The following is a 25134-nucleotide window of genomic DNA, read 5'->3' on the forward strand; positions in this document are numbered from 1 at the left end:
CAATATTTTTGGTGATTTTAGTGTTATGATAGTGATCACTGAGCAGACAGGTATAGTAGGGAACTGAATAAATGAGGTAATTTGTAATTAAAATAAAATGCAATTTTAATTTCTGTAACACCTTGAATGCCAGCCCAGCACTTATATAATAACCTACATTAATCTATATTATCTTTGCACCTTTTTAAAAACTTGGTTTGCAGCCTCTTTTCTCAGTGCCAAAAAAAATCTGCCACCACAAGCAGAAAAACCCCAATTTACTTTTAGATTCAAAATATAACTTAAAGAGTTTAGGATTACTATTGGTAGGCTCCACCAAATGTCATCACTAATCGTACATATGTTTTTATTTGCAATCAGGTACAAAACAAAATTTAAAAAGAGTATTACAGTGTAAACAATACTTAAAACTAAGTACAAGATTTCATTTTGTAAATAAGTAAACAAACATTTGGCTTTTTCTCTGCCTCTTCTTCCAAAAATTTTTAGCTTGAAGTGGGCGAAGCTTATTCAAGTGAAAACAAACAAGGCAGATGGTTAAACATATGTATTGTCTGGAATTCCATCAACTTACCAGTTACCAAATTACCACTATGTACAATTGCTCAACACCAGTACTAGAAAAATTAATTAATCCTGGGAGAGCTGAATAAACCAGCACATGGAGCAGTAGCCTTTCATTTCCAGTGGTCATTTTCAAGATTAGATTCCCAATGAAAAACATACAGCATAGTCGTAAATTTTCACAAAGATTCAGCTGCCACTGCCACCACCATATGTCACAGAATCTCTCTGGGCAGAAAAAATGCAGTTGCAAGTTAGAAGATTGATTCAGAAATTCACTTTTTTTTTTAATTTAGGAAAAAATATTTTTAAAAAGCCATTCCTATTCCAGACAACACACAAACATTTATTGAAGTCTCTGCTGAATTAAGAACTATTCTAAACATAAAACTGTTGTAAAATTTAAGGAAGGATACAAACTCAAAACCAACAGAGAAGTGCAGCACTTTATCTTCAATGTAGATTGAAGCATGCTCACATATATGGCTGGATGAACACGGGAGAAAAAGAAAACCAATAAAAGTGCTTTGCTGTTAACTTCTGCAACGCATATTCACATCCAACAGTGCTGGTGCAAGACCCAACAAAGGTTACTCCAGAAAAAGCCTTCCTCCAAGGGCACCCTAGGACATAGTAACTACATCCTATCTCTGCTTAGGATGCAAGGTGGATGCAATTCTGACAGACCTGCCCAAGTTAATGCATTCCAAGGTAAGTCTAAGAAGTGTAAAAGGAAAAACAAGCTTCCTACAGAGAACAAGCCTATGTACATTGCTCAGTACCACTTCAGGGAGACATAAGAATGAGGCAGGCCCATCCAGAGCCAGAAAAATGGCTTGTCCAGACTAATGACTCCTAACACACAAGTAAACTTTAAAGTCCTTTAGAATTCAAAATTGAACTTCACAAGCCTCCCACTCTAATGACTGCAGAGTTTTGAATAGGAAAGAACATTATTTAAAATGTCTCACTTTGCCTGAAGAGAACAATTATAATGGTTACACTACTGTATAAATACCTCTGCTCAGGGATCATCTTTGTTTTTTTTAAAAACAGAAGTCTAGTTAAAAATGTAGCTTTTTATTATAAGATAACGTATTTTTTAAAAAAATTTGTCTTAGCAGGAGACTATACTCTTTAGGGACTGAAAAGCAAAGAACAGAACAACCCAGAAGCTTAACAGCCTTGCAGTCAGTGGTCTGGCCTCTTGCAAACAGGTACAGAGATCAAGAGCAAAGCAACTGGCAGCCCTTTAGGCAAAGCTTGAATCTTCATTTTCTTTATCACAAGGCAAGAACAAAAAACAGCAAGAAAAGCTAAAGACTGAGCTCTGTTTAATATATATTGCCACATTATTAAAAATCAGAAAGGTATAATATCCCCTAAGGGACAGGATAGAGTTCTAAATATTCAAGTTTTTAAATTTAAGCATATCAGACCTGAGGTCTAGATCTAGAAGTGCAACTGAGGCTAATCCTCAGATGTATCTATTCCCTGTTCATATCATTTTCAGGTGTTTATATTTCAGTTCATGCTTACATGTTTCCTAAGTCATGTGTGAATTAATTTTTCTACCATAAAGGGAATAGCTGTAAAAAGATAAATAATTAATATTGATTTATCTTTATGTCAAGATTATTTCAGGATAAAACAGGGAACTTATTGTTCTGAACATTCATCCCAAAATGTGGGGAATGCAGACCAGCTACAGTAGCACTCAAAATACATAGCTTTTAAGGTTTTTTTTATTTTTAACTATAACTGTGTGGGTAGGGGAATTATGTGAACTAAGATGCATGAGATTAACACACAAAACTAAGAAGCAGAAGAAACACATACAGCAAGGCTTAGGGATATTCAGCCCAGTGAAGGAGGGAATTCATCCTGACACAAATTAGTTAATGGCAAAAAAAAAATGTGTTAGTGGGGCTACTCAGATCCCATGATTTATTCTTTAATACCTTCTGCTGAAATACTTTTGGGGCACATCAAAGAACAGGACAGCCTGATGTTGGTAATCCCTCTCACATATAAAAACTTTCATTACAGAGTTAAAGGCATCTTTCTGTCTGAGAAATAGGAACTGATAGGGGTTGGCTTTTTTCTATCCTGGGGAAATATCTAAGGCTCTTTCTGGTGGTGACACAGAATACTCTTGCCAGAATTTGTTCTGAAGGCTGCAGATGTGCAATATGATGAAAAATCTCTTTGATAAATGGGAAAGGGAGAGAAAAAAAGTTCAGCAGAACACTTTTCTGTGTCAGACCTAGAAAACGCTTTCCATTCTAATTAGTTTTAAAATGTTTCATGTAAACACTTTTCTATTTCTTCCTGCAAAGTTGTCAGCAGTAATTTTACAGAGGTGCCTGTACTCAACATCATCTCTTTTAGAAGCACAGAAAACCAACTTTTATTTCTCATCCATGAGAACTGCAGTTCCTTTCCCTGTTGCAGTTACAGTGGGATAGCCTGAGCTGGCTAAGGTGCACCCTCATCATTTCCATTTCCATCAGTGCAAAATTCTTGGGTGTTTCCCAAGCTAAAGTGCTGCACTCTGGTTGTCTTAATTATGCAGTTGCTGCAGTCTGCCTCAGGAAGGACTCGATCCTGGAAACCCTGCAGAACTCCTTATGCATTGAGTACTCAACAGATTTGGAGGTTTGCAAGACTGGCAATAACTTATGTAAAATCAAGCAGTCTTATTTTAATAAGCATATACAGAATTCCAAAAAAATGCATATGTAACAAAACTAAGAGAATAAAGTAACCTCTCAGTCCTTAAGCAAACGAACTGAATTAGAGTCATGCTTTTAAGGACATGGTTTAGTAGTTAATGCTGTTGGTCAGAGGTTGGACTGGATGATCTTGGAGGTCTCTTCCAGCCTAAACATTGTGATACTGTGATAATTTGATTTACAGAAATAAGTTTACATAGAGTTTTAACCAAAACTCACATCAAAAATTACCAGCAGTCCAGAGATAGCCAGGAAAAGCTGCCAAAGTTTCATAAAGTATTTTAAACAGAGGCAATTACCAACTGCTAATTTCTTTTTCAACCTAGGAAAATAAACTTCTTACCAGATACTGTAATATTCAACAATAAAGAATCTACTGTTCTTACTATAACTTACACAAAACGCATCTTTCTTGACTTCAGTGGTTAGGTGACTACAGACTAGAAAAGGATAAACAGTCCCTATGTTTTAGTAAACACTTTAAAAATCGATACAAATAATGCTCCAGTAATAAGAGCTGACAGCTTTGGTTAACTTCGTCACATTTCCTTCCTATCTTCATAGCATATCCACTGGTTTTTTAAAAAAAAAAAAAAAAAAATTAAAAACTCATTTTACTTCACAAAGTTCATGAAACTTTTAAAAAAATAGCAGCCAGAAAATAAACCTGAAACTTCACACTCCACAAGTCATACTAAATAAAATGTAAGGGTCTATGTCTAGGAAGAAGTCCCTGAAAAAACATTACATCAAGGACTCAAACAGGTGCCCAGAGTCACTGCAGTGAACTGAGACAAAAAAAGCAGCATGGTTTCTGTCTTAGACCTGCTCCAATCTGAACAGGTACAACAAATAGACATGGGGAATACACATAAACAAGTGGAAGGAAATACAAAACATTAGTCAACATGATAGTTTATTTGCCTTAAAAGGGTACAGACAGCAGGAGCCTTCCCAATGGTCCCCTGTGACATGAAACAAGGTTTCTCATATGGTAACGGTATCATCTTGCCTTAAGATCATTCAGTACTATTTTAGTCACATTTTCTGTTGCTATTTTTCTTTTTTATTAAAGTAGGCAAGTGCAAACAGCTTTAAATCATATTACCTTGTCTCAGCCAACTGTTCACCCATGTAGCAAACACAGTATCATGGTGTATATTGAAGTTCAAAAGTTACACTTCAAGGCAAGTTATGAGAAGAATGATTTATAATCTATAAATTAAACAGCTAGAAAAGCACCAGTTAGGATTTCTGGTTTACTGTTGGGGCAGTGGGGCACAAAAGAAGGGATTATTTAAATCTTTTAACTTTATATTTAACTTCTAAAACCTTTGTGCTTAGGACACAAATAAAATTAGTGCTTTAATGTATGTACAAGTAGTGGATGTGACAGCACTGGTTGTTCAGTCCATCTTCCCAGGGCACATTCATGTTGGCCACACATCCACGTTAACAGCACTGGGAATGTTCTGCTTTTGTGGACAAAGATTTCCACTATTATTTTGTGACAACTATTAGTAGTCAAATTCATTTCAGGAGCATTAATTCAAGATTTACTGACATACTGACTTTATGCAGAAAGTCAGATGTTTGCCTCCTAGCTACAGTCTCTTGGCATTCCCACAACGCAACCAAGATTTGATTTTCCTGGATTCTCCTTCACAAAGGACCATTAAACTTAATGCAAAAACTGAGAAGGCAAAGAGAGACCCTCCAAACTCCCTGTTTTTTTTAGATTCTGCCCAAACTGACTTGGACTTATGGTATTTCTTTAATCCGTGCTTCTGCCTTTGATGCAGCTATTAACTGAATGTGCCACTGACCTTGGCTGGATGACAGGGTAATCGTTTCCCAAGGATGAACTGCTCTTCAGCAGTTCTTTATTATCAGCCAGACCTGCAGTTTCTTTTAAGTACCAGCCATGCTTTATCTATTCTTTTGTTTTATATTTATAAAACAAGTTTATTTCATTACTACAGAACATGATAATAATCTATTTTATTTCCAGTTTGCTGTATTCCAGAGTACAGATTACCTTCCATATTTTCTTGCAAGACCTGTATGAATGTTAATTATTGCATACTAAACAGTTCTAAAAATTACATTCAGCTCATCCAAGCACATAGGAGGTTTAATTTTCTTTTCTTTTTTTTTAAACTAGCTCCAAAATATAGTATTAAGCAACCAAAGCTAAATTATTCCAGTGCCCAAAAACCAGATGCAGCAGAGCTTATCAATCTGGTGGTAATTTATAATTAGGGAAAACTTACTTTTGGTGCTTAGAGCTCTGTATGCTTCAAAATGAGAAGAATCTCCCTGCAGAATCTCCCACAAAAAAAAAAAAAAAACAAAGTAAAAAACAAGTAAACAAAAAGATGAACAAAAAACCCCACTAGGAAATTAGGAAAATGATGCAACATAAGGAGGCACACACTTCTGGAAACAGGAAAACAAATAAAAAAAACAGACCAAACAGAAAAAAATAAACAACAACAACCAATCAACAGCCAAACAATAAAATAATACTAAATCCTTTGTTCCTTTGGCAAAGCTATGATTTACCAATTAAATGGAGAACTTTTACATCCAGAAAGAAAAGTTTACAGGTACTGCTAATGGGCAGAAGATAACAATGTACATGTCTGGGGAAGGGAATGTACTAAATTTAATTTCTAAACACTCAAGTAGAAGCCTGGTACTTGGAATCTGCATGAACTGATTAGAAATTTTCTTAAATCATGGAAGAGAAATGACGTCCTGAATCCTCCAGTTAAGAGTGACACATGAGACAGGACAAAGGAGGAGGCTGCAGACACACTGTGCTTTTGCACACAGGACTGGTAAACAGATTGCTAAACCAGAGAGCTTGAAGTGCTGTAAAGTAGAGGAAGCTGAAAGGAAGGGTTCCCCAGTAGAAGCAGTGGTCTCACAGAAGAAGTGATCCCATAAAAAAGAAGCTCCTGAAGATCAGAGAGATGCATGGATCTGAATGCCTGGTGATGCCCTGGCCAGCAATGCCCAAGAGCAGGAGCTGCAGGCAGTGGTGCCACAACCTGATAAAACTTTCTCTCCAACCTTCCCAGAGCAGCAGTGATGTCCCAGGAAAGGGAAGCCAAGACCATGTGAGCACAATGCTAGCAGGGAGCAAGTGTCATAAGCAAGGAGACTAAAAGCTCTAATTCTGTGTGTTCTTCAACTAAATCCCAATATTTGGATTCACTGCAGGCTGATGACCCTGTCTTGCTCATGACAGGAATTTCTCCTTCAGAGAATCCTAATATTAGCTTCAAAAAGCTAATGCTACCAGAATTCTTAAAAGAAAATACAAGCAGACCAAGAGAAAAATGCAGAGTAGATAAAGCAAAGGAATCATATGATACAATCCAATGATACCTGAGAGAAACAAATTAAAATTATGACTCTTAGCAAGCCTATTAAGATTCCCTCCTACCAGATTCCCTCTTTAAATGGTCAGAGTAACACAGTTATTTTTATAGATGTATTTGAATGTATATATACAGTAGCATGTACATATGTGTATTTGGATCAAGTGGCAGATGCACAATAAACAAATGAAGGCAAGATGCTAGTGCTGCTAAGAGAAAGATTTAAAGACACATGTAGTAACATTAAAAATAAATTGGATTGAACTTATGAACTGTAGACAGCCCACATTCTTGGTTAGTGTACATAGTCTGAGCCTAGAGCCACAGCAGATAAATAGAAACAGAAGAGTATGTTTCTAAAGAACATGAAGCCTAATAAGCCTACCCATCAGGCTGAATTGGATAAACTTCCTGTTGACCAGCCAGTACCCTTTCTGATTCCCCTTAATGGCTGACTTCTCAGATCTTCAGAAAAAGATTTGCAGGTTCATGTGGCTTAACAGAAAGTGCACATATTCCAACAGCAACAATCTTCACTCTGCTTATTAAAGTAGAAAAAGCAGGGTGGAAAAACAAAGCAATTTCAGTCAAGTTAACTAAATTCTGAGTAAGTGAAATACAACTTGAGCACAATTACATGTTAGATTGGGAAAGACTCAAGAGCAAAGCAGGGGCAGAGTTCTCAGCATCTTATTCACCTCCCTCCCAAATATATACTTTTCACATGAAGAAACTCAAGTCCCCAAGCTACTGCAACTCTTTTCCTAAGATGACAAAAGAAAAAAAGAAAAAAAAAAAAGAAAAAAAAGAGCAATAATACAAAGAATTATAATATCTGACATAATTTCTTGCTAACTACATTGAGAGGGAGCTCATATTCAGAAGCAAACTGATGACTGAAAGTAAGGGAAAGGACCATGAGTCCTGTATGCAACAGGTATTATGGTATTATGGATATTGATGTGGAGGTATTACGGATACAGACAGCACACACACTATGACTGTAAGCAAATCACAAATGCAAGCGTGCAACTAATAGTTTACAGCAAAATAAAGCACAGCCTTTCAGTTAATAAATCTCTAACCAAAAACATAGCTGAGTACAAAGCAAAGGGAAGGAAAAGCAGTAAAACAGAAGCTATGGCATTTTGGAACACTTAAAGCAGAAGCAATAGTAGCCAAGGTAAACTGGACTTGTCCCTTATGCTGAAGTTGATGTACACTGATTTGTAATCTACTGTTCTGTCCTCTTCTTCTTTCCACTAACTGGTTATGTTGGGTTTTATATACTTTTTTTTTTTTTTCTAGCTATCAAGACAACTGCAGTAAGCAATACCTCATCACGCCTGCTAAGCACTTATGGTTTATACTAAAATCCCTGAATCCCTAGGAGCAGCCAAAACACAAGAATCAAATAACACCTATTTAAGGTCTCAAGTGGAGACTGAAAGTTTAAGAGGCTGTGACTGTTCAGTCCATAGACAAGAGCAGACAGAAATGCAGGTAGCCTAGGTATACAGTGCTTAGTATTCAGTTGTCAGTGAAGATATGGATGAATAAGCAGCAGGAGACTGTAGCAAGATGGGTACTGGTCTCTTCTCCCAAGTAAAAAGCAACAGGACAAGAGGAGGTGGCATCAAGTTATGCCAGGGACACTTAGATTAGATAATAGCAAGAATTTCTTCACTAGAAGCCTTGTCAGGCAATGGAACAGGCTGCCCAGGGCAGTGGTGGAGTCACCATCCCTAGAGGAACTGAAAAAGCACAGAGATGCAGTGCCCAGGGAAATGGTTTAGTGGTGGACATGGCAGTGCTGGGTTCTTGGTTTGACTTGATGATATTCCAGGTTATTTCCAACCAAACTGATTCCATGATAATTCAGATGCTTCTAAGCAAACTGTTGTTTGGGTTAGCAGCTTTTTGTCAACACAGAAAAGTTTTTAAATAGTAGGATACTCAACCACTTATGGTAAAAGATGAAAAAGAAACTTCCTTGTTGCTCCCTCACCCTTGCTGGAGTTTACCAGAGAAGATGATCAACAGGAAATGGCAGCAGGTCTTATGAAAACAAGGCAGCAGTAGGAATTCTGAGGTTACAGTGAAAACAATACCTGCTCAGAGGCAGAAAAAAACCACTAAGAGATGATTTACCACTTATTTTCAAGAGACAGTCAACAAATCTGAACTCCAGCCTTAAAACTAAAATTTTTCTTTCCTATAGTTAACAAAACATTTTTCCCTGTCCACAAAGGAAAACTAATCAGTGGTACTTTTCCCTAACAAGATAACATCTGGCAATAACAATTATATTGATTATCTGATTCCAGCTACCTTTGCAGAACAAAGACTTGGCCATGAATGAATAATTCTCACCTGTCTATCATGGTTTATTATGTACTGAGAGAATGATTGAATTGGGGGAGGGAGCTTTCTGCTGCTACTCTTTCAGGTATATTGAACTGTCACCTTGCTTCTTCTCTGAACAAACACACAGTGACTGGATAATTAAGCCTCATGCTCCATTTGCTGACTGATAGGGTTTTCAGGCCCCACTTTCATTTTACTCCTCCCAGAAATGCAGGCATAAAACCAGCCTCTAGGAGTAAACTGCTGAGTTGCTGCACTGTCAGAAACTGTGCCTTTATGACAGCAAAATTCTTCTTAAGAGAGACATGAGAAATGAACCTTGATAAATAACCATTTTCAGACCTAATCTTTTTTATAGCTAGGAAGTGGATGAAACAATACTTAGAGTGCATGAGAAAAAGCAACACCTGTTGTGTGGCTTCCATCTTCTCTCTACATTTGCATTGAAAAAACAAAACCACTCAAAAACCCAGAAAACCTTCACCACCAACTTAATGCAGCATCCTGGGAAACGGAGAAATCTAAGCCAAAATCTGGACATTTGGACAGTAGCCTCCTGGCATGTGCCAGTATGAAACAAGTATGAAAAATTCTCCACAAAAAAAGTATACACAATGTCAAAACATACAGCATCAACATAGGGTAATATTCAAATTATATTTGTAATTAAGCACTTGTTCTGAAATTACCTAATATTCAATTTTTCAGATTCATTAATAGCAAATTAAACCACATTTTTATTTCTGTACCATAGTTTGGACTGTGTGCATTATGCAGCTAAGTAGCATTGATAAAACTACTACACTGCTACTCAGAAACGCAGAGTGTAATTAGTATTCCACTTTGCATATGCAATTGCTGCTATACTATAATAAAGAATTAACTGATAAACAGGATTCAGGATACAGCCATTTGCTCTCTTTCCAATCATTATTTTTCATAATGAAATGGCATTGCTCAATTTAGCTTCTAAATATCTTAACAGAGAAAAATGAACTTGAGATGTTTTGGAAAGATGAGGGAATGCTGCATTAATAACAGCACAGTGTTCCAATGGCAAGAGTGAACTGGTAAAGCCTAAGACATAACAAAAAAGTTCATTGTCTGGTGAGATAACATTTTGCTTATGCTATATTAAGCTTGTTCATTCTCCTTTCTGTGCATGTGGCTTTTAATTCCAATTCATCACAGTAGAATGTCTGGATTTTAAGTATTTCCTAAGTCAGAAACTTGAGAAAAACAAGACCTAACTGTGCTGCAAACAACTCATTCACAAGTTCCTTTTTTCTGTTAATTGATTGTAATAGTTTGCCTGCTGACACAGAACAAAAGTACAAATATTCTGAAAAAATAAATAAATCTTGGAAGTTGACTACAATTTCATTTTTTGCAACAAAACCCAACAGCATCAATTAGGAGGGACATCTCTGGAGATGTCTGTGGCCCCATATACCAGGTATTTGAGGCTGCCTTCTTTGAAAAACAAGTTATAACACTGAGACTGGCAGCATGAAGTATAAAAGAGAAAAGGTTACTGAAAGGATATCCTGTACAAAATAGCACCATATTAATTCCACTGTCTCAAAAAAAGGAAGATTTTTAGTTTAAAAAAATCACTACATCAATACACTTACTTGGATTCCATTTTCACCACCTCAGGAGTCACTGAAGTACTAAGTCAGAGCCCCTTCCTGCTGCAACCAAAGATGTCATTTTACAGCAGCTATTGTCTTTTGTTCCTCCCTGTTTTCTGTTAATTCTTGGGGTAATATTTTACACAAGTAAGCTACTTCTTGAGGTGTATTCACTTTATCAAATGAAACACTTCAAATGTTTTTCATTTCACTGTCCTCAGGAATTACATTATCTAAAAAAATAAGTATAGAGGAAAAGACAACTTGAAGAACATACTTGAATAGCTCAAAGACCTCAAAATCACAGAATTTTGCTGCCTTCCTTCAAATCACAGTTCTCAACTATCACAGTCTGAGCCATATCAGGTTCTATTAAAGCACTGAACAAGCATTTCAATAATATTTTCATAGTATCTAACTGTACTTCTTCAGATGTTGCTATTAAACTGGAACTAGGAGTTGTGAATAATTACCACCCACCCATTCACTTCACAGGTAAAGCATTTCTCTAAAGACAACAATGAAACTAAAGGACAGTCCCATCTCCAGAATATAGCACTTGTCAATAAAAGTAAAACTTTATCTCACTGCTTAAGAAGGAAACAGAACAGCAGAGACAAAAGCAAGCAAGAGTCACACAGCTACCTTAAGCTATTTTCAATTCCTTTATTTTCTTAAGCAAACTATGATAAATAAATCCAAGTTCTCCACCTTGAATAACTCCACAAAATTATTAGCTTCTCAAAATCTTTAATTTATCATAAAACACCAAAGAGCAATACCAAAAAAAAAAAAAAAAAAAAAAAAGGAGCAGTCACTAAGTCACTGTGATATGGTGAGAGATCACCCTCTGCTCTTGTGGTAGCACCATTTTTAAATAAGGCTCTCAGTACATTTCTCAAAGCACAGTCACTCCCTCAGCCTTGTGTGCAGGATAAAGATTTGAGAACGTTCCCTCCCAACAGATCAAAATTATTCCCAGAACTACAGTTTACCAGCAATGCATTTAGAAAAGCAGGACCACCACACTAAGTTTTTCTCATCTTGAAAAAACATTACAATATTAAGCTGATGTCATTATCCCTTTTTCACTGAACGTGGCACAAAAGGATAAGTAACATGGCAAAAGTCTTAACTGTGACAAAGCTAGAAACACAATTTCAATATGACACCCTGTTCCTTATCCCACTTCTAACATTACACAGCTTCATGTTTATCCTATTATTTACATGAAAATACAAAGCCTGCTAAGCATTAGGGTATCTTTGTGCCAAAGGAAAGTCTAAATGTATTAAAAATACCGTGACAGAAGACTGCAAGACATTCACTGAAGAGGCTTTAGTACATGCCAGTGGGGAAGTCTCAAGCTGGCCTGTAAAATTAATTCCTTGCCCTTTTTAGACAAACTTACCTGGAACCAGAACCAGTATAATACATTTGAAAAGAATTGCAATGCTATATTTTACAGTTCATCTAACATCAAATCTGTGCTGGATATAAACCTCAAATATTGACTACATCCCAGCATCGAATTTGTAACATTTGTAACATCTAAATTCTTCTAAAACCTTTTGGAAGGAAACAGCTGTATCTTCCAAGAGAAGTGCAATAACTACTGTTTTTGCTAGCACTTTCATTTTACATCAAGCCAAGTTAATCTCTAGAGTAATTTCACTCCTTAAAGTGGGCTTGGCTGATTATGTTTCACCTAAGCTCTACTACTATCTGTGCTTGTTGATGCACTAATTAAAAATGTAGGTCCATCAAGCTCGTCAGAAAATGAAAAACCTCCACAGAAATGCCTGTGTCTATAGCTGCTAATTTTTGCGTGCCTAAAGCCAGTTTAGTACACAGGAGAGTAAACTACAAAAGATAATTTTTTTCTTTATGCAAGAGCAATGAACAATGAGCAATAAAAGGTATCAATTATTCACATTGCTTCTCAGCAGTTTAGAACTGCAAGAGGTAAGAAAGAAAAGAAGCTCTACTGCTTCGAGCAAATAGTAACAATTATTTGGTGAAATGCGGATACCTCTGGACAGAAACCTTGGATAAATATATTAATATTCCTTTGGAACTAAGGAAAATATCCCAAGTATTCATCTATTTCTCTGTTTTTCAAAATAAAGATCCTTGCCCTCATATGCAGAATTTAAAACTAGTAACAGAAAAGCCTCTGAATAGCTCACAATTTGTGTTTCCAAGCCAAAAACCCACTACCTCCTTGCATGTATGGATGCTCCTGGGCGTATTGAAAAAATTTAATTGGCCCTTTGTCTCCTTGGCTGGAATTAGATGTACTTACTGAATATTTGAAGAGTTGCTTCCACAGACATGGGGCTTCTCTCCAAATTGCTGATCTTGGAAAGGTGGTGTATATTGGACCAAGTCAGCTCCCCTTGGTTTTGTTTTTTTTTTTATTTGTTTGATTTGGTTGCTTGGTTTTGTTCTTTTGTTGGTTTGTTTTTGTTTTATTTTTAAAGAGCTAAGGAAGAGAGGAGGAGTCATGACAGAAACATGAAAATTGGAAGTTTCAGATATGTTTTAAGATATTAATACTCATAAGTCAGTAAACATCATCTACCAATGAAGTAAACCTTGTCATAGGAATGCAGATTAAGCATTCTATGTTTAACAAATTTCTATCTTGGTGTACTCAAAGGGAATAATTAAACACTTCTCCCTGCAATTTTTTCTATTTCAGTATTTAGTCATTCCTTCTCACCTATCCATATTCCAAAAGTATTCATTTAGATTTAGGTTTGGTGGCTATACTTGAACTCTATTGTATTATTTATTGCCTGGAAGAGTGGGAAGCATCCTGGAAGTAAGCAGAAAGCACAGACCCATAAAACCAAGTTCACAGAGGCTTTCTGGATCACCAGGAAAGTTTATGCTGAATATGACAATGAAGTAAGGTCTAATAGAAGGAAGGGAACAGAGAGGAAAAACCACTACACTGGGAAGTGAGCAGAGCTCTTTGTGACCACAATAAATACAGAGCCATTTACAAACCTCAACACCTGACTGCCTGAAAGAGGGACAGGTCTAGCTGTGTCCAGTTCAAAATCTCAGGTTACAGAGAACATATTTTAGACTGTATTTTCTTCTCTTTCCAATGTTCTTAAATTACTACTTGACAGTAGTTTAGAGTATTATTTTAACTATGCAGTTTTCTAAATAAGATGTGAAGAAGAGAAAGGGCTAGCTTTATTTTATTATATTTTCTTAATGAATTCAAGAGGAGAAAAAAGAGTATCAGGAGTTTATGAACTGTTTAAACATAAAACCAAAGAATTATAGATAAAGTTCCAAACCATTAATCCATTATATACTGTGAATTGGACAACCCCAGTGAGATATCATTTGCAGAAATGAATCGAGCAAAGCCATCAGCAAATAGTTAACACTCTGAACCTCTGAAACACTCTTTGATTCAATTCAAGCTGCAAACTTCTATGTTTAGAAGCCAATTTAAACTGGAATCTGGAATTTAATCATCTCTTCTCGTGCATTTGAACAAGGATGACTTTACTTCACATAGTCTAAATTAACTTTGAAATTTTGCTACACATAGTAATATAATATCTAGTCAGATATGCTGATCTTACCATGAAAGAAATTAATTGCTTGATTCGTCCTCTTAGTATTATCCTGATGCTGATAAAATTTCCCTAGGCAGCATTGTGAGATGCTCTGGACTTTGTTCAAATGGAGGAGGAGGTATATCAAACCACATAATGGTCATTGATGCAGAAAGAAATACTTTTAGACAGAAGGAAAGAAGTGATGAAAGGGAAATTATTTTTTTTGTTTGATCCAAAGTTCACTGATTTCAAAATAAATCAACCAAATGCCATTGAATTTTTTTTTTGCTGTTGATTTTAAGTCAATAAAACTTCTACCTGCACCATTAATTATATCATAACTACTTCAAGAGCACTATCAAAGTGATTAGCTATGGGTATCCAAAAGTGTTCTGAAGAATTCTCAGAAAGAGGAAATTCTGAGAAGCCTAAATGTTCAGGCAGTCAATAGAGGGGAAAGCTTATAATTTTCCCTTCCTCAAGAAACAAATTCTGCAATCAGTAACAAGGAAAGGAAAAAACATAATCAGTATGAAGAGAGTCTTCCTATGCTTCTGCCTCTATGAAGGCAGATGTGTTTTCTGATAAGAGTCCTCTAGCTCAGGAAGAAAAATGTCAAGTATTAGCATGATCTAGTGGGTTTATTCTTGTTCAACATTTGAAGAGAACAGCAAGTTCTTTGATCCCTCTAAGCCCAAATGCCAACCATCACAGAATCACAATGCAGTGATGCCCCCTCTCTTTTTTCATTACTCTCTTAATGAAGTAAAACGATAATAGAATAGTTAACATACTAAACATTAAACTGGTTTATCATCATCACACCGGACTCATTTTTATCTGGGGCTCTAAAAAAATTCTCTAAGAGTAAACTCTATAGATGGATATATAGAAAACAAATTCATATTAGGAGACTGGAATTATTAATTCAATTCTTTATGACTCTAAACTGAGTTTTCCATGCAATAGAATGTACTAAAGGGGAAAGCCGTTTTCAGTACTTCCTGGCAAACTGGAATAATCAAGTTGTGGCACCTTCATAAAGCACACTGATCGACAGATTGAAGCAAACCTTTGGTTTTTTTAAAGGTTATTGGCTTCTTCATTACAGAGTAAGCAATAGTAATGAACTCTAATTTATTTACAGTGTATTCATATTACCCTCTTCTCACCTATTCAATCCAAATTAGTAATAAAATGTTGATGTCTGATACTGGATTTTAAAATATGTATTCTATAAATCACAGCTGAGTAGCCATATTACCTCCATATAACTTCAACAGTTCTAAACAGAATAACATTTGTACTTTCCACCTTTCAGGAAAAAAATGTGCTTCTATTTACAGTTTTAGACTATTTCTTATCCTTCATAATCCTAAGCACATTAGAATCACAGAATCATGCCCTTATTTACAGTGGAATACAAAATGGTAGCTAAGTGTATCAAGTCCTTTTTGATGTATTTACATACACAATAAGCAAAACAGTAATACTGCATGCAGATAAAGAAAAAGGACTAAGATTATAATCTTTACAACTCAAAGCAATCATTGTCTGCTACACAAGATTCTAATTCACTCAACAGTGAAGGTACTGGAGAATACATACACATTTTTTTTCTTTTTTTTTTTCTTTTCTTTAAATTGCCTAAATGAAATGTCATTGCTTACATATAAAAATAATTTCCTTTCTGCCTCTTATGTTTAGTAAACCTGTAGTCAGCATTTAACTGTTAATATATCTTGAAAAGAACGTATTGGGATTTTTCACAAGCAATTAAGGTCAACTTATGCTCAATACATTACTTTTCTTTACACTACAGTAGATATTTAACTCATAGCAACTTACTAAATTTATTGCTTACTAAGCTAGGCTGAAGACTTCCAACACCACTAATTTTTTATTGTGGGATTTTTATTTTTAGAGCTATATAAAAAGCTTCAATGCAAACACTCATTCTTCGAGATATATTTATCCAACATACATAAGACTGTATTTAAAAATCAGTTGGGTTTTTTTTTTGGTCCTGGATACAGGCAAACTGCAAGGTATCAACTTCTTTACTGAGGGAAGAGTCAATGGCTCTGCAGAAGCCTCAGCACAAAACCCCCTGTGTTCCAACACAGAGACACAACAAGGTTCAATCTGTAACAGGAGTTACAATCCACACAAACCAAATGCTGAATATTGACTGCACCACCATTATTGCATTATTCAGCTGCCACAGGAATTGCAATCCATTGGCCTCTGAGGCAGAGCTACAGCAGTCAACCAAGCAGATAAGTAGCAGCAGAATAAGTCAGGGTAACCTTAAACTGCATCACGTAGGAAGAATCCCCAGCACTTAGCTCCAGATGACAATGAACACACTTAAGATCAACCAGGACCTTTCTTAAAAACAGCAAAGTTGTGTTTAATTAGCTTTAATATGCCTCAAAACATCAGAATCAATAGCTATTCATGCCATTGCCAACCTGACCTCCATAGTTACGTTGTTATTCTTAATAACACAGTAGTGGTACTAAACTACCAGTTTTCATGCATGCAGCTCCTTTTAGTGATTAACTAAGTAATGTCTAATTTCCTTTGAGAATTAATACATTTCTTTCTTTGGGAAAAAAAAAAAGAGAAAGAGATAATTCAAGCAAACAGATATATGAATATATGGTTTACAATTTAAGGAAATAAAAAATTTCAGAAAAAGCTTTTAAGATAATTTTTCAGAAATAAATAGTGGAACTAGAAAACAAACAAAAACTGAGGGAGAAAGGGTTGCAAAACCAGAAGGTATATAAATTGTAGGAAACGTTTAAGAAAACATCAGTTCTCAAAACATCTGCTACTGTATCAGATGCAGAAAATTCAAATATACATGAACTATTTTGACTTAGCATTCTTTTTAATTTGCATTTGATAAGTACCAGAAAGTGAAAGGCTAATCTGATAAACTTATTTCCTAAACTGATTCCTATCCCAGACCTTCCTATATGCAGAAATTGAGCTTTATGGGTGTAACAACAAAAATGACTAACGACCCTTGACATTGGATTTTAAAATGTCTTTCATGCTAACACACTGCTTCCTTGATTCTTCTGTAATATAAACAGAACCGGGGGTGGGGGAAGGAGATGAATGAAAATAACACAATGAAGTGGTTCCACTGTGATACTGAGAGAGTATGAAATGAATACAAGATAACACTGACAGAGGAGTTCAGAGAGCCTTTTGCCCTCAAACTATCCATTTACTTAGGTTGCCTTCATTGTAAATAAAAAAAATTGAATTATATTATTTAATCTGCTCAGTTTAACAGCTCAAGTAGCAGTAAACAATAATTAATTTTAATGAGAAAATAAAGTTTCTTCCTAAAGGGATAGCATCAAATGATATTTACCCAGAACTTACACAGAATCACATCAGCTTTTGAAAAATTGAGTAACATCACTTCTGTATTTAAAAAAAAAATTGAAATAGACATTTAATACAAGACGTCTTTTGCCTTTCAGTATTTTTAGTGCAAACACTGCTGCACTCTAGCACAACATCAGAAGAGTAACATTACAAAGGGTAGCTGCAGAAGCTCAGAGTTTGCCTCTATAGATACTGCAAATGTCCTAACTACATGTAATGCAGAATTGTCTTGCCTGGTAACATTAACTCTCATTCAGAAAACATTTATCTGTAGTTATAACTTGCAGTTAGAAGTAATTTGTATTGGACGAGTGACAAGTTTTCTTATGCAGCAAAACTGACATAGCCTACAAGAGTGATTAAAAGATGCTACAGTACAGGTTCAAGAAAGATGGAAGTAACTAACCAGGGACATAAAAACAAGTAAATATTAAATTTTACTTAATTTCCACAAAAACAAACAATGAAAAAAAAGGCCTGATACCAAAATAATTGAAACTGAAGATGTGAATATCGTAAGAGACTTCCCCTCTGCTGGAGATCTCTTCATTTATTGCTACTGAAACTGACACAGAAGACAGGAGAATCCAGTGCCTAGAGCCCACCAAGTCCTTGCAGGGATAGTTACTTTTCTTGGAGAATTCCAGTCATCTAACTCTCCTTGACACATGAATTCACAGATTTTCCAGAGTGTGTCCGCTGAATCATGTCAGAATTTAGTCACCAAATGCCAGTTGCATCACTTTTTGTTAATCCCTTTATTCCTTTAGCCCAAGGTTAGTATTTCTTTTGATCAATATATATCTTTTCTGTCATCTTATTTTTGCTGTCACTCTGAAGCATTATGTTGCTGAGCCAAGATTCTCATTTATCCCTGGTTTTGCAGCCTCCTGACAGTTACCCTGTGAATACATCATTATCAATCTCCCTGATCCTCCCAGGTTTGTACATCAATTCACCTCTGAGGAATTGACTTCCATAAAGTCCCAAGTCCCACCCCATTAAATGCTACCTGTTGCAGCAGAGGCTTCACTGGAAAGCAGCACTGTTGAGGGACAGGTTTGGTGTGTTCTATGGTGAAGATTCATTTAGCAACAGCCAAACAGGGATCCAAGGATTTCAAACCATACTGGAAGCTCCAGCTAATTTTTCACAGCTATTCAAAGTGGTTTTCAATTTAACACTAAGTGCACCACTTTTCATTTTATACTGGAACACGTCTATACTTAAATAACAGTTAAAGAGCTACAGGAAAAAAAACAGTTCTTAATTTTATATACTGAGCACAGTCAAAATCAGGCAAGTATCTGCATGTGCAGTGGTTAGACCTTACAAATCATTGCATGCATGCAAACACAAAGCTAAAATCTTTCCATTTGAAAGAGTTAAAACTTCAGGTCTTTTTCTCTGCAAATCTTTTTCTTTTTCTCTTCAAGTCTTTTTCTCTGCAATCAAATTCTGACATTTTTCGTGTCACTTAAACTGAGCCCTGGTCCATAGCTGGGAGGAAGATAATGAACACAGCTTTCAGAAATGCTTTCATCACTGGGACAGATTCATAGCTCCAATAAACTGTAGTAATGCTACAAGAATATTATCACTCATCATGCTTCACAGCTCAACACATTTTTCACTAATTCAAAAACCACTCAAAATTTGGTGTCATTTTGTGCATTTTCTTCTCCATTTTAGTATAACCTCCAGATGATGAAAAATAGCTGTATTTAACCATACAGTTAGCCAGTCAGAATAAATAGATAATGAGAATATTTAAATAAAAGCACTAATCAAAACTTCCCCCCACACCTCACTCTTATTCACTTGTTAGTACTGCTACTCTTGTGTTTTGTTCTCTGGGCAATAAGTCCCTAAGCATAAATAAATCCATACACACACATTTATGTCTATACTTACACTAATGTAAGACAAATTGAATTATTTCTTTCCTTTCAAACCACCCAAAAGCTGACAAGTTCCATGACATTAAACAACGTCCTACTCTTTATCATACCACACTATGATTACAAAGCAAAGTAAGCTCTACATGGACACTACCTTCTGGGTTTGGTAATTAAACCCAGTCGTACCATTCCAAGCTATTAATGATTATCTTCACAACTAGAAAAATGGATGGAATTACCCAATCTCACATCAGACAGCTTAGTTCTCAGTCTTGACCCAACTACAAACACCAGCACATTTGTTGGCATAAGCAGACAATTTTCTGTAGCCTTTCCAGATCTATTTCTTGAATTAATTACTTTTTTTGATCAGTCAACTGTATCACCATAGCAAATAATAAGGGTAGCCACAGATATGACCAAACCAGACAAGGACTGTACTGTATCCTTATGATTTTCACAGCTAAAGACATCCAGGCCAATACAATGCAATTAGAATTGAAATCATCAGGATTTCCTCCCTATAGGGTTTTTGGGCAGCTGTTCTGGGGTTTTTCTGGGGGGTTGTTTTGTTTTGTTGTTCGTTTGGGGTTTCTTTGTGTGTTTGTTAACAGCATGTGATAAAACACCACTTGGAATGGCATCTTCTCGTTCTTAAAAAATTGCCCTAGTCAGAGAGCAGACAGCCCTGTCCTCACACAAAGACCATTAATATTTATTTATCCTGATATGACTGAAAAAATAACAGACTCAGGACAACCTGGAGGTCATTATCTCCACACTTTGTTACAGCATTTTTCTATGACTTCATGTCATAGAGACCTCATGGCAGAGCACTATTCCTGTATTATAACTTAGTGTAAGTAATTTGTCTTCTCATATGAAGCATGCAACACAGTCTTAACTTATTGTACAATAATAATGCACTGTATAGTATACTTCACTGCCTCAATGGATTAAAAAAGGCAGGCTTTTTTCTTGGCCCCAAATATTCATAATACCTGAACTAAAATACCTTGTCAGAACATCAGGTTGTTTGTTGCCATATTAATGACTAAACAAGTAGGCAACAGTCTTTAATGTTTGTTAAGACTTTTCTTATGAAGTTTTCATTGATAAAAAAATAAATTTATTTGAAAAGAACAATAAAAAAAATAGCATTTATTCGCTTCAACATTATATATCAGCAATAAACAACTGCAGTAATTGTGCAGAATTATCACGGAGTCTCTCAGTAATAACCTGCCACAGTGACAAAGTAATAAATAATGGACTGCCCATCAAGCCAGGTGAGCCTTCCCTCTCTCCAGTGAAATTTATACTGTACAGATGTACAGCAAAAGCCATGTTCTGGGGCATGATTGGATAAGAATATACATTTATAATCACAAATATATCATATATAATCTCAAATTTGTATACTCCCTTCTGCCAAGGGAAATGTTTTACCTTTACTGTAGGAAATAGCAGATGTCAGTGTCAGCTCTAGTGTATTTGTTCTAGCAGTTCTAGTGGTGACATTAAATTTTGGCAAATAATAAATATTGAATGTTTTACAAAATTTACAATCTTTAGAGACTGTCATTTAAGAGCTACATTATACTACTATGTCTTATTCAAGGTGCATAAGTCAGCTCTTTAATTGTGTTCAACATCTAAAATAAGCAAAAATGCCAACAGAAAACAAGACTTTAAATAGGACCTGTTCTAACTGGAACTGTAACCAAGAAAGTTACATTGTTAGTAATTGAATGTTGGTTGAAAACCACTTCTCTCCTGACTGATTTATACAGACTGAAGTAGGCATATGTTATGCTACAGGTAGATGTGAGGTCGTAAGAAACCACTTCACAGTCTTCCCTGAAGTACAGTGTCAAAAAGGTCACCTGGGGTAAAGGATCTTTTGGATTAGTCTTTCAAATCAATGCATGAATTAAAGGCAATTTACATATAAATGGGCTAATACTCTGGCTTTGAAATTAGATGAATTTTTAAGAGATTTAAGAAATAGCAAAAAAGGTCAGTTGGGCATTAAGTATACACACTGCAATTTTTAAAAGCTGCCTGTCTTGGAATTACATCTTTCTGGCTTATTAATATTTTGTATTCACAGCCTGTTCTGCTCTGAAAGGTAGCCCAGCTATTTGTGAGCAAACAAAGATAATCCATGCTAGGGATATCAGATTTGAGGTAAGCATGGTGTAGGGCTTAGAAAGTAAAATTTTCTTAATATTAACATACTTTGAAAGTACTTTTATTTTCATAAGGCGAAACTAATATTTGTCCTTCACACAAATAAAGCTTCCAGTATGGCTTGATTGTTCCCTTTTTATACCCTTATGACAAGAATGACATTTATCCCTACACAGCTAGACTTGCACTGGATATTTTTTGTGCCCAAACCCAAACACATGCCACATGCAAGTTTTAAGAAAACTTTACTAAACCCTACATGCTGCTGCTTTTTCACCACAGTACACTCTGGTGATGACCCTTTACTTTGCAAAATTAGCAGAGTACAAAAATATGGAATCCAGCATTGTGCTTTTAAGAAGTGTAAGAATTACCTCTTTTTTTGATATATCTATGTAACTAAATAGGATGTTCAACTTCCCATATATAGGTGGCACAGAACTATATATAAAAATATAGTCAAATGATGGACATTGAAATAAAAGACATTTTTCAAGGCTAATATTTGACAGACACTGCTTGCTCAATCCATCTAAATAAAATTCAGCACCATAGAAAAAAAACCCAAACAACGTGGTTCAATGTTGCAAGACAAACCTCTCTTAGGGCACGGCGCTCTGAGGTCCAACAGGTGTCCCAGCAGAAGCGCACAAATAGTGCTCTGAGTCTGTTGCCCTCAGGACTGGTCAGCCTGGCTCAGTGCTACTGCGCTGGATTCAACTGATGTCCCTCCTGACTTGCTCAGGACTGAGCTGAGCCTGTGCTTCAAGCCTCACCTTTTATTGGCCCCCTAATCCTGCTCATGCGCAGTTGGGGCCCACCCTAATCAGGCACAGGTGGGCTTAACACAAGCTCATGCCCACTGCCTGGTAATTAGTGGCACCTGGTTGCCTCATTGCCTCATTTCACTACAGTTCAATGCTGAAATTAACAGTACTTCCATACTCTCAGCATGCATGCCATTGACTTGATGTTTTGTCATCACTGAGATGGATCATGTTCATTAGATTTACATTTTTCACAATTACAGACTCACAGAAAGTGAGGGGTTAGAAAGGACCTCAAAAGATCAAGTCCAACACCCCTGCAGGGGGGAGCAGGGTCACCTAAAGGAGGTCACACAGGAACATGTCCAGGTGGGTTTTGAATGTCTCTGGAGAAGGAGGCTCCACAACCTCCCTGGGCAGCCTGTGCCAGTGCTCTGTCACCCTCAGTGAAAAAGTTTTTCCTTCTATATATGTGGAACCTGCTATGCTCAATTAGCCTTGGGATAAAAAGGCTATTGATGGTCTATTGATGAGGGAACAACAATGTTAATTAATAATGACAATAGCAACAATAACTATAACAAAAAATTAAAATCTCAAAAAGAAGTAGTGACAGCAAGCAATACTGATACACAGGACAGTGACTGATGGACCATGACATATAGCCAAAGTACTTGCAGAAGTATAACCAAAAAAATAATACTTTAAAACAAAAGGACTGCTTCCTAAAAAGCACCAAAGAGTTATAATTTATGTTGCACCATAAGAATAATCCTTTTGATAATAGCCTACTGTATTTAATGAAGACAAAACCAGCCAGTGTCACAGACATTAACAATACTGTTACACAAAAAGCTTCAAACCCATTTATAATAAAGCTCAAAATCCTTCCATACAGTTAATTTTACAGATTACAGATTTCTAAAGAAAACATGATTATCTAATTAACCTTCAGGACAGTTTCCTTGAAAGCCTGTTTTTTATTGTACTGTGCAGTGCAAAACTGACTTTTATGTAGTAATTATTAAAATGTTACCTTCCCTCATAGGAAGGCAAAAAGGAATCAACAGATGCTTGAATGAGCCCTGCAGCAAGACATAATCAATACAAAGACAATTTTATAGTTTGACTGCATTTTAGAAGGTAAACAATGAAGTTGAATAAACTTAAATAGAATTGAGGCACATGAACCCAGTAAGCCATAAAAGGTATCCATAGTTTATTAGTTGCAGTGTAAGTGGTAAAAACCTCAAACTCAAGGGAATGAGGTCAAGCCTTTGGGGGGGGACGACAAAAAAAAATTAACAGCAAATATAGCTAATATACCAGAATTTTGTAAAAGAAAAAAGGTAGGGTTTATAGGGCTCTAGAAGCTTCTGTCAAATATAACAAAGGGCATGAACTCAAGCTAAAGAAAGGTCATCGTCAAAGAGAATGTAGGAAGAAATGCTTTACACAGAGATCGGTTACAATAGAAAATAAACCACTATGACAACCTTTGCAAAAAGTGATATAAACTTTAAAAGGTGACAGGCAGTTATTGTGCAAACTGAGAAAGAAAGAGAGACAGATGTCTGGCCTTTTCAAAAATGAGCTTTGCATCCATCCATCTTTGAATCACCAGCATTACATCCCTATATACTCCCTCCTAAGTCCACCAAAAGAGAAAATTGACACCAAACTAAACTGAAGAATCTAACAAGAAGATCTTGACAGCTGAGAAGGGGCTTAGAGATTCTATCTCCAAATGTTATTGCCCAAACTTGCTCATTTCAGTGAAGGAATAAATCTTCTCCCATCTACTTTAGAGCCTTTGCTTCCCTTCTAATGATTCTCCCACTTTAATAAGTTTGGTTCAATAATTTCAGTATTCTAAATCTTGAGTGGCAACCGCCACAATTACCCTGAAGTTGGTTTTGGTTTTGTTTTTTAATAAAGTAATGTTACCATAACAAGTCTCACTGAAACAAACACAATCAAACCAAGATGGCTCCAGATGCTTAGATCTTTAGTGAAAGAATCAATAAAAATAGTTTAAATTACACAATTCCATTAAAAATTGGCTCCACTGTATCATAGCATATACTAACCAAAGCCAAATGATTGCATAAGAGGGAAACTAATCCTGGAATTAACATTTGTTGTTGTCTATGCTAACACATTCTACTGAGACTGATCTTCAGTTACCATCATTCAATATTGCTGCTAATAAGAACAATTTTTACCATAATTACTGGTTATTAGAAAGCATGGAGGAATGGAATGGTTCTTGAAATCTTGAAATGATTTGTGGGGATTTTCACCCTAAACATGACAATATATTAGTTGACCAGATGTCACATAATACAACTGATCATTAACAAGAGGGTGTTTCTCAAAAACTTCTCAAATAAATGCCAGCTGTTTTATCCTCAGCATGCACAGTTGCAAGCATCTCTTATCAAATTCATTTAACTGATTTCAAATACATCCTGTATTAACATCTCCAATACTAATTTATAACTTTTCTGCCTCAGGAACATTACATTATGTACACTATCCTGCAAAGATCCAACATTATTAAATCATTATTTTAGGGCTTAGAAA

At 35.9% G+C, this 25134-nt stretch overlaps 1 protein-coding gene across 4 annotated transcripts in view; it reads right to left on the reverse strand.

Annotated features, from left to right (window-relative positions):
* FHIT (fragile histidine triad diadenosine triphosphatase) overlaps window positions 1-25134 on the reverse strand; it is a 512422-nt gene that overhangs the window by 405941 nt on the left and 81347 nt on the right. Inside the window, exon 1 of one of the 4 annotated variants that reach the window (XM_030458485.1) lies at window positions 7406-7458. The exons of the other annotated variants lie outside the window; for them this stretch is intronic. The gene's annotated coding sequence lies outside the window, so the exon portion shown is untranslated. Of the gene's footprint in view, window positions 1-7405; window positions 7459-25134 lie in introns of those variants that run through there. 4 annotated transcript variants of the gene reach the window in all.

The sequence above is a fragment of the Calypte anna genome, chromosome 12, assembly GCF_003957555.1.
Source record: "Calypte anna isolate BGI_N300 chromosome 12, bCalAnn1_v1.p, whole genome shotgun sequence".
Taxonomy (NCBI): Eukaryota; Metazoa; Chordata; class Aves; order Apodiformes; family Trochilidae; genus Calypte; species Calypte anna.